The sequence below is a fragment of the Halichoerus grypus genome, chromosome 4 (genome assembly GCF_964656455.1).
Source record: "Halichoerus grypus chromosome 4, mHalGry1.hap1.1, whole genome shotgun sequence".
Lineage (NCBI taxonomy): Eukaryota > Metazoa > Chordata > Mammalia > Carnivora > Phocidae > Halichoerus > Halichoerus grypus.
This window is the reverse complement of record NC_135715.1, coordinates 152,150,529-152,163,969: the sequence shown is the minus strand read 5'-3', so window position 1 is coordinate 152,163,969 and position 13,441 is coordinate 152,150,529. Positions and strand designations below refer to the sequence as shown.

The window sequence follows — 13,441 nt, the reverse complement described above, 5'->3', positions numbered from 1 at the left end:
TACTACCAATTCATAGATTATGTGTACTATTGGCCTTTATACTAGAACAAAAAAGTATCTAAGAAAGAGGAGTTTCTGAGATTGACTGAGAGCTTTGTGTTAACGTTTTTAAAATTTTATGATGTTCTTTTTGAAACCAGCCTATCTCGGAAAGGTGGGACAATTTTTTTTTCATCTACACTAGCTTTATGCCAAAAGTTAATTGTTAAAAGAAAAAAAATGCAGTAAATCTTTCTGGGATGGACAAACAAAATAACATAGAAGTATCCATTTATTGAAATCCATTTATTGGAAGTTATTCTGTATATAGTTTGTTAATTCCCTACTGAAATGTTTTGATCTTTTGGAAAACACACTGGACAGAGTATCAAAAGACCTAAATTCTAAATCTAGCTGCTCAATTTACAAATGTTACATAACCTTGGAAAGTCTCCTAGCCTCTCTGAAATCTTTAAAATGAAGATTATATATTTTCTGCCTTTTTCACATGTTTTAGAAATGAAAGTCCTTTTGTGAGATGTGACTCACTATGCAGTTACAAGGTATTATTATTGGCACAAATTTAGGATATGAAAACCTATTCTGACATGTTTTCCATATTGTCATCAAAATTTTAATTATTTTTCAGATTGAAATAATTATTTAATTTGGATAACATAATTTGATCTAATTTTAACAAAATTCAAACTGAAGGTTTTTAGGTTCTAAATTTCCATTTTTTTCTCTTTCTGCATATGGATATATTAATTGAGTGATATTAAAAAAAATAAATGACAAAACTATTTGACTCAATCTTCTTTTGCCTACGTCTAAAGCTTTGAATTTATGCCCCAGGTAGTTCTGTTCCCTGCTGATTGGCTTATACCTTGTTCAAACTCCTTTTTCCAAAAGCACAAGAGCTATTTGGGGCAACCATTCATATTGTTACAATGGTTTATTTTTCCCCCTTAATATGTTCCCAAGTAATGGAAGAGTTCATTGTACTCAACATGTATAGAATATTTCAGAATTTGAGTAAAAATTATATTATTCTAAGATAATGTTACTTAGCCCTGTTAAGAGAACTCTATTACAGAATTTGAATGTAGCAGTATACCAATTAAAATTATGAGTTACAAATGTTAAGGGCCTATTCTAGATAAGACACACTCCATCATTCCCACATTTTGGTTATGAGTTTTACCTACTGAGAATTTCATCAGTAAATACATAAATATTTCTAGTAAGGCAAAAGAGGGATTTTAAGTTGTAACTCTTGTCCTCTCTCTGGTAAACAAAAAATAAAGAAATAATCTAGTCCCTTGTGTTCATAAAGATTAAATTCTTACACCTTCCCTTCCCCTCATATAAATGAGCCTCTATTCTGTATTTAAATTTCTTTGTAGATATAAATTACCTGCTTTTTTTTTTTTTTTGCCTGCTTTCTTAATCACCTAAATCTATTAGCTAATAACTCTCAATATAAAAAAAAGAAAATGCTTTCTTTTAATGAACAAGTTTTCCCCACATTGGGACTTGATTTCCATGGTTGCCCTTTCTTCCTTTAAAAAGAAAAGAAAAAAACTTTTGTAGTTTGTTTCCATAGTTTATATTTACCATTACTTACCATGATATTTTTAGTAGATACGCTACTCGGGGTTTAGCAGAATACATCTACAAACTATTATTAGACTTTGTATTTAATTTTGAGTCTTGAAAAAGCATAGTTCATTCACTATTCTATGTGACATTTTAAAAACCTGAGCAAACAGTATTATTCTTGGAAAAGAAAAGCTCTTTCTCACTAGGTTCAGGATTTAGAAACAATATTGAATTGATTTGAATCAGAAAATTGTCTCTGCAAACCTGAAATGAATACAAACATGAGGAAGATGATCTCACCTCTTACTTCCTGCCTTGGTCTTGTGCTGTTTCTTTTGAATGGTTCTCAATATTCACTCAAACACTGTATGTGATCAGATCCATCCCAAAGCCACAGGTCACTTGCGCTTTTGCCAGAGCCCAGGCTTACTGCACTCCACATTTCCCAGCTGTGCAAGGCTTCTAGGCCCTGGGGTAGAACGCTGTTAATAAGGAGCATGTTATAATCATCTTACCAGGTGCCAAGATCATCTCAGATGCCAAGACCACTTGTACATTTTACTATTTCTTCACCCCCCAAAAAGAAATCGGTGCTTTTAGGTGAACAGAGCTCTCCTGCCTTTCCCTTCAGGCAGAGTTTTTACATTCCTCAGGGTGACAAAAGTTCATATCCCTTTCTGCCCCCAGGAGGAAAAAAAGAGACTAAGTTGCATCATTAATCATGCAAACTGTCTACTGCAACAGTGCCAAGAAAATGATCATTCCCATACCAACCATCAATATTCCTGACACCTGTCTAAAAGCGCAGGTCATGCATATCCATCTGCCTTTAAAGAAGTGTCAATGTGCAAACATCCCTTCACTATTTTTAGGGTCATGTTAAAATTATTCATCACCTACCTGTTAGTTCATCCAATTTGTCATATTATCCTGATCTACCAATGTCTATTACTGGTCATTTCCTCTTTGCATTGCGTTTTTAGAGCATTAGGGTATAGGATGTTTTTGAAGTTATCAAATGTATAAGAGGCTGTGAAATCTTGCTATGGGCCAGGGTTCTCACCAGGAAATTACTATGCTCAGTGTCTCCCCATGCTTAATGGAAAATGCATATATTGGGGGTTTCCGTGTCTATTGCAAGTTCTGTTACCAACTAATTTCTGGTAAATGACTTTCATTATAAATTCCACAATATTCCTGTCTTGGGAAATGATTCCAAAGGGTTAAAAACACCTTACAAATGAAAGAAACCTTTTAAAATTAAGAGTTAAAGAAAAGCTCTTCTGATAAAACTGTCATTATTCAAATGCCTGGAAATATTATGTTCCATGAAAAATTTTAAAATAAATTAAAATTTTGATAGGAAAATATGATTCAGCATCAGAAACTTAAAAAATATGATGGTACATCTCATCTATTATTCTTAATATAAAAGTCATAATTCCTAAAATGGGCAAGTCAAATTTTTTACTGATCTTAGTTTTACATGTTTTCTTTTATATCTAATATAATTTTAAAACTAATATAACTCTTCATCTACCCTCCTCACCTTTTGTTCCCCTTTTACCTGTGTCCATTATCTCCTGCTAACACCTGTGAAATGGGTTATAGCATCTTTGAGAGAGAAGCATTTCCACCCAGGTCGGAAAATCGCAGGATTGAGATTTACTGCACCCTTGATTCTGATCATTGCTACATGGTAGTCCTCAGGGAGACCTGTGTTAGCTCCTGCATTTGGTCATAACCTCCCTGAGCCTTAGTGTTCTTTTTTATTTGTTTGTTTTTATTATTAAATTTAATTAATTAACATATAGTATATTATTAGTTTCAGAGGTAGAATTTAGTGATTCATCAGTTGCATATAAACCCAGTTGTATGTATATGCTCATTATATCAAGTGCCTTCCTTAATGTCTATCACCCAATTACCCCATCCCTCCACCCAACTCCCCTCTAGCAACCCTCGGTTTGTTTCCTATAGTCAAGTCTCTTATGGTTTGTCTCCCTCTCTGATTTCATCTGATTTTATTCTTTTTTTTTATTAACATATAATGTATTATTTGTTTCAGGGGCACAGGTCTGTGATTCATCAGTCTTACACAATTCACCTCGCTCACCATAGCACATACCCTCCCCAATGTCCATCACCCAGCCACTCCATCCCTCCCACTCCCCCTCCACTCCAACAATCCTCAGTTTGTTTCCTGAGATTGAGTCTCTTATGGTTTGTCTCCCTCTCTGGTTTCATCTTGTTTCATTTTTCCCTCCCTTCCCCTATGATCCTCTGTCTTGTTTCTTATCTTCCACATATGAGTGAAGTCATATGATAATTATCTTTCTCTGACTGACTTATTTTGCTTAGCATAATACCCTCTAGTTCCATCCACATTGTTGCAAATGGTAAGATTCGTATTTTTTTTTTTTTTTTGATGGCTAGCCTTAGTGTTCTTATGTGTAAATCACAAGTCTTATATAGGTGATCTCAATGTCTCCCAGGTAAGAGTCTCATCTATAACCTATACAGTGATGACATACAAAGCCACAGACTGAAGTGTTTAGTCCTTACTAAAGAATGACTTTCCCCAGAATTTGCATAAATATGATGAAATCCTGAAAATGGTTAGCAAATTAGTACAGTGTCTCCTCAGAATCATTCTTGCTATAGTCAACATTGTTGCTCCAAGTTCATCAAAATAAATTATAAGCCTAGAACAGTGCCAGTTATTTTCAGACACTATCAAGTGACATAAGTTTAACTGTGACACCCTTGAAGTAAAGTGTACTGGTTCTCGGGATGGTGGTACCCGGGACTTCAGAGTGGCAGATATAACCTGAGACCCACAAAATCTGCTCATGTGGAAGACAAAGTGCCTTCAAGAGATTGTGATTAGTTAGTTATTTGGATTCAGAATTTTAATTGATGAACATCTTATGAGGGGTGATCAGTGCCTCTCTGATACTGGTAATGTTTTCTTCTTTCTTTCCTTCTTTGTTTCTTTGTTTCTTTCCTTTCTTCCTTTCTTGCTTTTACTTTTTGGAAACAAGGAAATTCAGAGGCAAACTATACTCAAGCCTCTCTCTAACTTTAAATTCAGAGAGGCATGTTACTCTAATAAGCACTCATACTAAATGATGATCATTCAAATAACTTTTTTACAACAAATAAAAAATAAAGCATTAGGAGTATTGAAGTAGAAACAAAATAATAGAAAACCATATTTATTTTTATTCACTTTGTGTCGTCTATTATATATACAACACACTGACTTATCTCCTCACAACCTGCCCAGAGAGGAAGTATAAGGAGTCCTTTCTAGAAATAAGTATATAACTCAGAGATACTTATGTAATAGAGCAGAGAGTCAAGCTGATGGAGTAACTGTGCCTGGCAATACAAGAAGTCAGGGGCGTCACGGAGAAGGTGGTACTTGTATTGGGCTCACCTGGCAGAGGAGAGAAAAGATCATTATAAACATAAGGAACAGCATTGATAAATGCAAAAAGGCTTTGATGAGCAGGCATTTTCAGGGAATGCAAATACTTTGGAGTGGCTGAAGCATGGAATAAGGAGGAGGAATAAATGGACTTAAATTGGAATAGTGGTTTGGATCTTCAAACAAGGCTCTTTCCTCATTTACAAGGAAAGTAGAAATTTGCCCTCTGCTCAATAGAGGTACATTGAGGAATCTTAAATGATGTCATATTTTTATTAAAAATTTTTTAAAAAAAAATTTTTTTAATTAAAAAAAAACACTGGGTGCCTGGGTGGCTCAGCCGTTAAGCGTCTGCCTTCGGCTCAGGTCATGATCCCAGGGTCCTGGGATTGAGTCCCACATCGGGCTCCCTGCTCGGCGGGAAGCCTGCTTCTCCCAGTCCCCCTGCTTGCATTCTCTCTCTCTCTCTGTGTCAAAAAATAAAAAAAATAATAAAATAAAATCTAAAAAAATTAAAAAAAAAAAAACACTGACAGCAAAGTGGGGAATAAGGTTAGAGGGGAAGGACCCTAGGCAAGATGAGGTAGGAGAATACGGTATTAACCAAAGAGAGGACAATGAAGCTTGAATGTTGTAGATGGTGATGGCAGCAGAGAAACAGACTTTGTGAGGATTCAGGAGATAAAAGGTCACCAGATTTGCTAACTGAGCAGATATGAATGCCAAGAGAAGGAGAATTGATGTGAAGTTTCCTCAGTATGAGAAAGAAGAGAATATGTCATTGGTTTTTTTCCTCCTGCTTTGCTCAAGGGAATCAGCATTTAAGTAAACATATGAGGCTGGAGGTCTGGAAAGAAGTGAAGTTAAAAATAATGAAGTAATATCCTCAAGTAGAAGTTGAGTCTCAGAGTGCCAGGGAACTCAGGTACAGGGAAAAGCAAAGACTACCAAGAATAAATCCCTGGAGAGCAGTGGGGCCTATAACAGAGAGTTCTGGAAGCAAGTGGAAATTGTGGAAACATTCACTATCCTCTCTCCTTTGTTTCCTTTCTTCCTTCTTCACGTTTCTTAAAACTCTGAAGTCAAATAAATGGTCATTTCACTTTGAGAGTTGCATTTAAAAACGCCCTTCTTATTGCAACTTGTTTTTCTGGACAGTTACGTCTAACCTAGCCTTTTCTATGTTCTCAGAGATGTCCTTCCCTCTTAACCTCCCCTAGCAGGACTCTTCACACCGTTCGGGAGAAAGCCTGCTTGACTACCATACTTGAGGTCCACTTGCACCCTATGAATTCTCTCTGCCAATATTATGTTTGATTTTCTTCACAGTGTTGAGTGAGAACAGAATTGTATTTGTGTTTTCACCTTTTTGTTTTCTGTCTTCTTTTGGTACAATATAAACTTCATGAAGGCAGGGAATTTTTCTTGTTCTGTAAATGCAGTGTCTGGAAAAAATGCATGGCATATAGTAGACACTAAATAATTATTTGTTGAATAAATAAATAAGACTGACAGTCATCGTTCTAGAAACAAAACTATGTAAACTTTTAAAGGAAGCTCCATAACAAATTAATGTCACTTTTGCTTTGTTCTTAAGAAATTTTGACTATATTAATATTTTACAAAACTTTTAGTGCAAAATTACAGAAACAGAAGGTGCTAAAAGACATTATATATATATATATTTTCACCCCTAAAAAATGTATTCCAGTTTGAGGGTTTAATTTTTATCTCTACTGGGCATTTAAAGAACATTTTAAGGAAGGACTTGTATAGAAAATATAATTCTAAACATTGCTTTGGAAGTAATAGCAAAGACTGTTTACTAAAAGGGGAAGAAAGAGACCTTCATATGCAAATGTATGGCATTTGAAAATGTCATATAGCTACATCTACATATAAATAAGCTGCTCTATGAATTCCAGGGAAGGGAGATTTTGTATAGTATCAGCCAATTTCTATATCAAAATAAAATAAACTGATAGAGTAGCAATGAGTTAAGACATGGAAGAACACATCTTCACTACCTCTTAATACATTTGTGGCACTTCAGGTCATAGACCACCTGGCCAAATTCAAACCAAAATGAAATCAAATCCCACAATACTTGACCAGTCATAGAAATGAACCAGGTAGAAGAAAAAGGACTCACAGATGAAAAAAAAAAGGGGGGGGGGAAGAGAGAGAGAGACAACTTCCTATCAAGTATTTGCTTCCTTCTAAATATTGACATAGAAATCAAGGGCCTCATGATTGTTTTTCATGTGAAATTTTAAAGATTGTATTAGAAAGACTTATAATTCTTACCTCTTTGCTATTTCATATTTGTACTATTGCCTTGGTACAAAATGGTTACTTTGGAAAAATTCCTCTAGTAAACCACAGCATGTAAACTACCAGATGGGGATAAATAACTCCTTTATATTAAATGAATTATCCTTCCAGGACACCAGGGTACCACTCTACCAAGTATATTTTTTCTGCACCGTTAGGGTGCTCCTTGCTTCTGGAAAAGTTAATTAGCCTCATCCAAACAGGCAGCCCATTCATGGGGACCAGGTACCCAGGTGTTATTTTTACTACAGGTCATTTGTTCCTTTCCAACTTAAGACTATAGAGTTCATCACAGGAAAAAGAAAAATTAATAAATTGTCTTATGCAACTCTTCCTAGCCCTTTTATGGAGTCCACGTGGGAAGAGTGTTTACCCGACAGCAGGAGCTACCAGAAATCTGTCAGGTGGTGGCTGCATCACAACTGCATGTCGGGTGTTAAAAAGCATAACGAAGCCTGCCCTCATCCTTGCACAGCATATTCATGAGGGCGCTGGGGCTAACAGAGTAAGCTTCTAGAATGATTACTGAAGGGAAACACTGGAAAAAAAACTTTTTAATAGGCTGAAGGTATCAGTGTGGAAGAAAAGGGAAAATGCAATAGTCAGAGGAACCCAAGAAATCAGAATGGTCTTCAGATGAGTAATAAAATTGCCACCTTTTATTGAATATGGCCGAATGCTCGGCATTTTATTAGTGCTTCTCTTTGAATAGACCCTTCAAAGGAAGAATTATTATCACCATTGTAAAGATAAAGAAATTTAGGCTCAGAAAGTTTAAGCAATTTTCCCAAGGTCACCTAGCCATAAGAAGTCAAGAAAATGTGTAAACTGATACTTCTTTGACTGCAAGGCTGGCTGATCTCTTTCTATTACACCAGCCTGCCTCTTGGCATATGGAGTAATAGGGAAAAGGGTAGCAAGATGTATGTTGGCTACGTTTGAACTATGTAGTCAGTCTCTTGTGGCAGATATTAAGGAAACCAAAAGCAAATCCTTTATGAGGATTAAAAATATCATATCAAAGAACATGTTCAGAAAACTAAAAAAGGAAAAAGAAGTAGACAAAATTTTGTTGACTTTTTGCTAAAATGTGCTGACATTTGGAGATATTTATGTTTTTCCGAACATCTGGTGGATATTAGTATGTTTTTATTCACAGTCTTCCATTATTAATGATAAAAGGAAGCTGAGTAATTATGATACACTGCCACAATGAATGAATATTATGCGTGTTTTTTCCAATGTATTACAGAATCTCATCATTCCATCAAATAGAAAAACATAAAGTTATTTTTAAAAAGTGGAATATGGATGTTATCTTCTTGTAACAAACTTGTTTCCCATCAGAATAGATCGTATTGAGTCAGCAACTCTTGTATTTAAGACATAAGAATACATTTCAAGTCATAAGATTTGTTATTAATAAGTGATTCAAATTACACTATTAATATTGCCTTTAGTTTGAAAAATGACCTAAATCTGTTATACATTTTTTGTTTGTTTTGCCAAGAGATAATTCCATTTCCTTCATAAGCCTTCATGGAAGAGAGATTATTTTATTAGAGATAGAGACACCATGGCTTTGTCTCCTTTGTAGATTGTCAAAATGAAGTATATCTTTACTGACTCTATAATCCTACCCCTGGCTTTTATCGAGGGCTCCTTCATCTTCACAGAGCTCTTACAAGTATCTACTACTGAATATAACTGAATCTCTTCCATAAAACACCAGCAACAGCATGTCTTCAAAGGCTGGCTAAGATCAGCATGACAGTAGAACTGCAGTTCCTGATGGAGAGGCATCCTCTCCATGAGTGGGAACACTACACATATTTGCATGTGCCCTGTGGTGGGTGCCTACTTTATAGCAGGATGATGTGACAGCTTTTATGACATGTACTGCACTCCTTAATCCACACCCCCTACCCTCACTTCCTTTACCCTATGCTCCAGAAACTGCCAGTTTCCCTACAAACCATATTCTATCTGCCATCTGGGTTTTTGTATATGTGTATGGAATACTCACATGCTTCTTTCACTTGTCTAATTCTTATGTATTCTTCATGTTTCAGCTTAGATAACCTTCCTCTGGGAATGAAGATGATTAAGACAACCACTTTCATTTACTGAGCACTTACTATGTGCCAGGCATTGAGCTTAATAAATGCTTCTTTATATTTAGAAGCTCATTTACTCATTATGCATATTAGTTAAAAAGAACTATAATTTATTGAGTACTTACTGTGGGCCAGATATTGCTTTAAATGTTTTATAGATATTTTACAGACATTAATAAAGGTTAAATAACATGGTTGTGGTCACAGAGTTGAGGAGTGTGGTGTGGGGGGGCCAAAATTGAACCCACACATTAAGTCAAGCTCCCAAGCCTACAATCTTATTGCCTCACAAGTGTTCATGGATAGGACCATCATTTCAACCGTTTTAAAAATGATGAAGCAGAGGCCCTTCACTCCCCAACTTCACCCTGGAGTCTGGGCATAAATTCTTCCACGTGCTGTTTGGCCTCTCGCCTTACCCAGTCATCATGTCATGTTGTATTTGCCATTTTGGTTTTCTGTTTCCTTCTTTCTCGATGAGGAAACAGAAGCCTTGAGGAGGGAAGTCACTTGCCAGAAGACCATTAACAATATTAAATGTTCATGCTGAGATTTGGGCTCTCTCTGTTCCAAAGTCTGCATTTTTCCCTCTGCTGAACAATCTCTTGTAAATGTGAGCCAGGGAATTTCTCCACAGATGTGCATGCCAGTAAAAATGAAAGCAAAATGACTTACAAGGATACAGAGAATATTTCTAGGTCTATTGCTTCATTCTTGCTTGGTTCCTTTAGATAATATGTTTTAAAACATGACTATGAGGACACGTGATGACAATAACTAATAATAACTAAAAAGTTTATTAAGTGCTTATTATTTGCTAGCTATTCTTTGGAGGGTTTTATGTGGATATTCTCATTTATTCCTTACAGTAACCCTGTGATGCAAATCCTATTATTATCCCCATTTTGCAGGTGAGGAAACTGATCCACAGTGGGGTATGTGGCTTGCTTTAAATCCACAACTGGTAGGTGCAGGAACTAGATCTTGAACTTAATTTGACATAACTCCTCATTTGTAGGAGAAATGACATTATTTTCAGCATTACCAAAAATTCACTGTCAATTACAAAACTCTTTGACTCATATAACATGTCAGTTGTATATTACGAGACTAACAGCAAACTTGCCTTATGTTCACTACCCTTCAGAGAAACTGATAAATCCTTAGAGAATAAGAGAGAAATGAGTGTGCCTAAAGCACTTCATGCTCATATTTTGCTCCTAATTTCTTTGGAATGACCTAGCTTGAAAAGATGATAAAAGGTTTGTATGGGTCCAACTTTGTTTAGCACAAAGACAGATGGGATCTTGGGATTCTGCAAAGCTGTTCCTCTGCTGGGCATACTTCATCTTCTCTATATAAACTGATCTTCTTTAATTGGTGTGGAAGATTCATTGTTCTGACTCTCAGACAAGGATTCCCACACTGTATGTGTTTAAGCCTGGCAGGGCTCTGAAAGGACAGTCTTGTCATGTCTAAGTGCAGTCGGGACACTGTAGTATGCTTCCAGTGACCTGAGACCAATAAAAAATAGAGATATGAAAGAAGTTTTGACCCTCAAAAGCAATTAGTTCATCCCTGGCACTGCCAGCTATGATAGAAAACATTGTGGAGCTCCAAGGGCATGGAGATACACTCAGTCAAGTTTGGGAACTAGACAGTCTGTTTTCTAAAAACAGTATGAGGACGAAGACGGTGAATATTGAAGTTTTAATAAGCTAAGGGAAGTATGATTTCACATTTCTACTATGAGATGTTGTTAATAAGTAATAAAAAGCCTTAAATCTAAGCTAATCAAATAAGAGTAAATTTTTTATAGATAGATGATAGATAGATAGATAGATAGATAGATAGATAGATAGATAGATGATAGATAGATAGAAGATAGATAATAGATAGATAGATAGATAGATGATAGATAGATAGATAGATACATTTTATTTATTTATTTGAGAGAGAGGGCACGAGTTGGGGGAGGAACAGAGGGAGAGAAAGAGAGACAGACTCCCTGCTGAGTGGGGGAACCCTATGTGCGGCTCGATCCCAGGCTCCTGAGATCATGACCTGAGCCACCCAGGTGCCCTGTAAGAGTAAATTCTTAAACTCAAAGAGTAAATCTTAAACTCAAAGACCAAATCATTCCTTTTTAATCTCCCCACGCACACAAAAAGGAAGAATCACTTGATACTTTTATTTTTTTAATTAGTGTATTTTTTGTAAAAATAAAATATTTATATTATAGGAAATTATCTCTGCTACCCAGAGATACTAACTGCCAAAATAGCTGTCAAAATTTTGGTGATTTCTTTCCAGACTTTTGTATTTTGCACACATTATATATTTCAGTATCCTACTCATTTTCCTATGTCACCAAAATCCTTCACAATTTTTTCTGCTTGAGCAATATTTTATCATTTAGTTACAACACAACTTACTTAACTATATTATATTATTGCTGAAAATGTTGGTAGTTTCCCAGTTTTCATTTTTATAAAGGATGTTGCAGTTGATTTATTCATAACATGAGTCTTTGCTTCCAAGCCTCCTTATGTATAATACCATATTAGTTTCTGAAAGCTTGTACATTTTCTTTTCCACCAATGATATCTTAAATTCTGGCCTCTGCACTCTCAGCCCCTGCCCAACTAACATAAGCTGTGGACTTCCAATTAATAGAGTTCTTGCCCAGATAGACTAAAGGGCCTACTTATCAGAGACCGTGCTGAACAACTGAACTGTCCTACTATTTGCTATCAGCTTTTGGACACAGCCTGATATAAAGCTTAAAAAAAAAAATAATGTCCCATGTATCGTCTAATCTAAGTAAACAGACCCAAACAATACATGTAGTAAAAAAGCTAGAAGTAAATAAATTAAATGTTGACAGTGGTTTTCTTTAGGTTGTAAACAATGAGGACTTTCTATCCTTCTTTTACTTTCTATATTTTCTACTATTCTTAAATCAATATGAATTGCTTTTATAATGAAAAATACCCAATATACTTTATTTTTAAGAAAAAAATATAGAAACTAAGCAATTTAGCCCTCTTAAAAACCTCACACTCTTCACATTGAATGATACACAGTTTCCCATTGGTAAGTGAAACCCCTATAGTCATAGCTACACCTACAAATTCAAGTGGAGGAGGAAGGCAATCGTAGGGATCTCTCCAGGCAAAAAAAACATTTCTGTCTCATTTATCTGTATCTTCCAGACAAAATTGCTTTCTGGCCTGGAATTATCCAGATGACTGCCTCTTTCATTTTTTCCCCTAACTCTACATGTACAACTCTAAGACAATCCTTTACCATTGAAAAATTGAGAAGAAAACTCCAGATTAAGAAGGGAAACATAGAAAAATTGGGTTGTGGGTATATGAGAACTCTTTGTACTATCTTTGTAACTTTTCTATAAATGTAAACTATTCTAAAAAAAAGTTCATTTAAAAAAATGAGAACACATGGCGTCGGGAGCTAGTTTTCTGCCTTTGAGCTACTGTATGACATTAGGGAATAATTGAATATTTCTGGCCTCTACCTCCTAATATATCAAGGAAAAAAATACACGCACACACACACACACACACACATTCATGTTCATTACCTAACGTTTAGGGGTGTTGCCGTCACATATAAAATATTAGCTACAAAAAAACTTTAAAAAATACAAATCATTAAACAGAGTGAAATAATAATATAATTTAATAATCTATTGGCCAAAATAGAACCTATTTTATATAATGGAAATTGAAGACAACAAACTTATCTTTAAATAATTTATATTTTCTTGTGATAATTTTTTCAAAAAGAGAGAAAAGTGCTTTGCTTAAAAGCATTCATCAGTGATGCTTTTTCACTGTCTAATTTTTCTTTTCATTTCATGATTTTTTTATCTTGTCTTTAAATTTACATCTTGAAATCCCTTGTAGACTATTATAAATGTCCTACCTCCTACTTCAGATGTCCTTCAACCTAC

The 13,441-nt window shown here is 35.3% G+C and overlaps 1 protein-coding gene across 1 annotated transcript in view; it reads left to right on the top strand.

Moving 5' to 3' along the window:
• Positions 1–13,441, top strand: part of TMEFF2 (transmembrane protein with EGF like and two follistatin like domains 2) — a 225,559-nt gene that overhangs the window by 191,280 nt on the left and 20,838 nt on the right. The gene's annotated exons all lie outside the window — the stretch shown is intronic.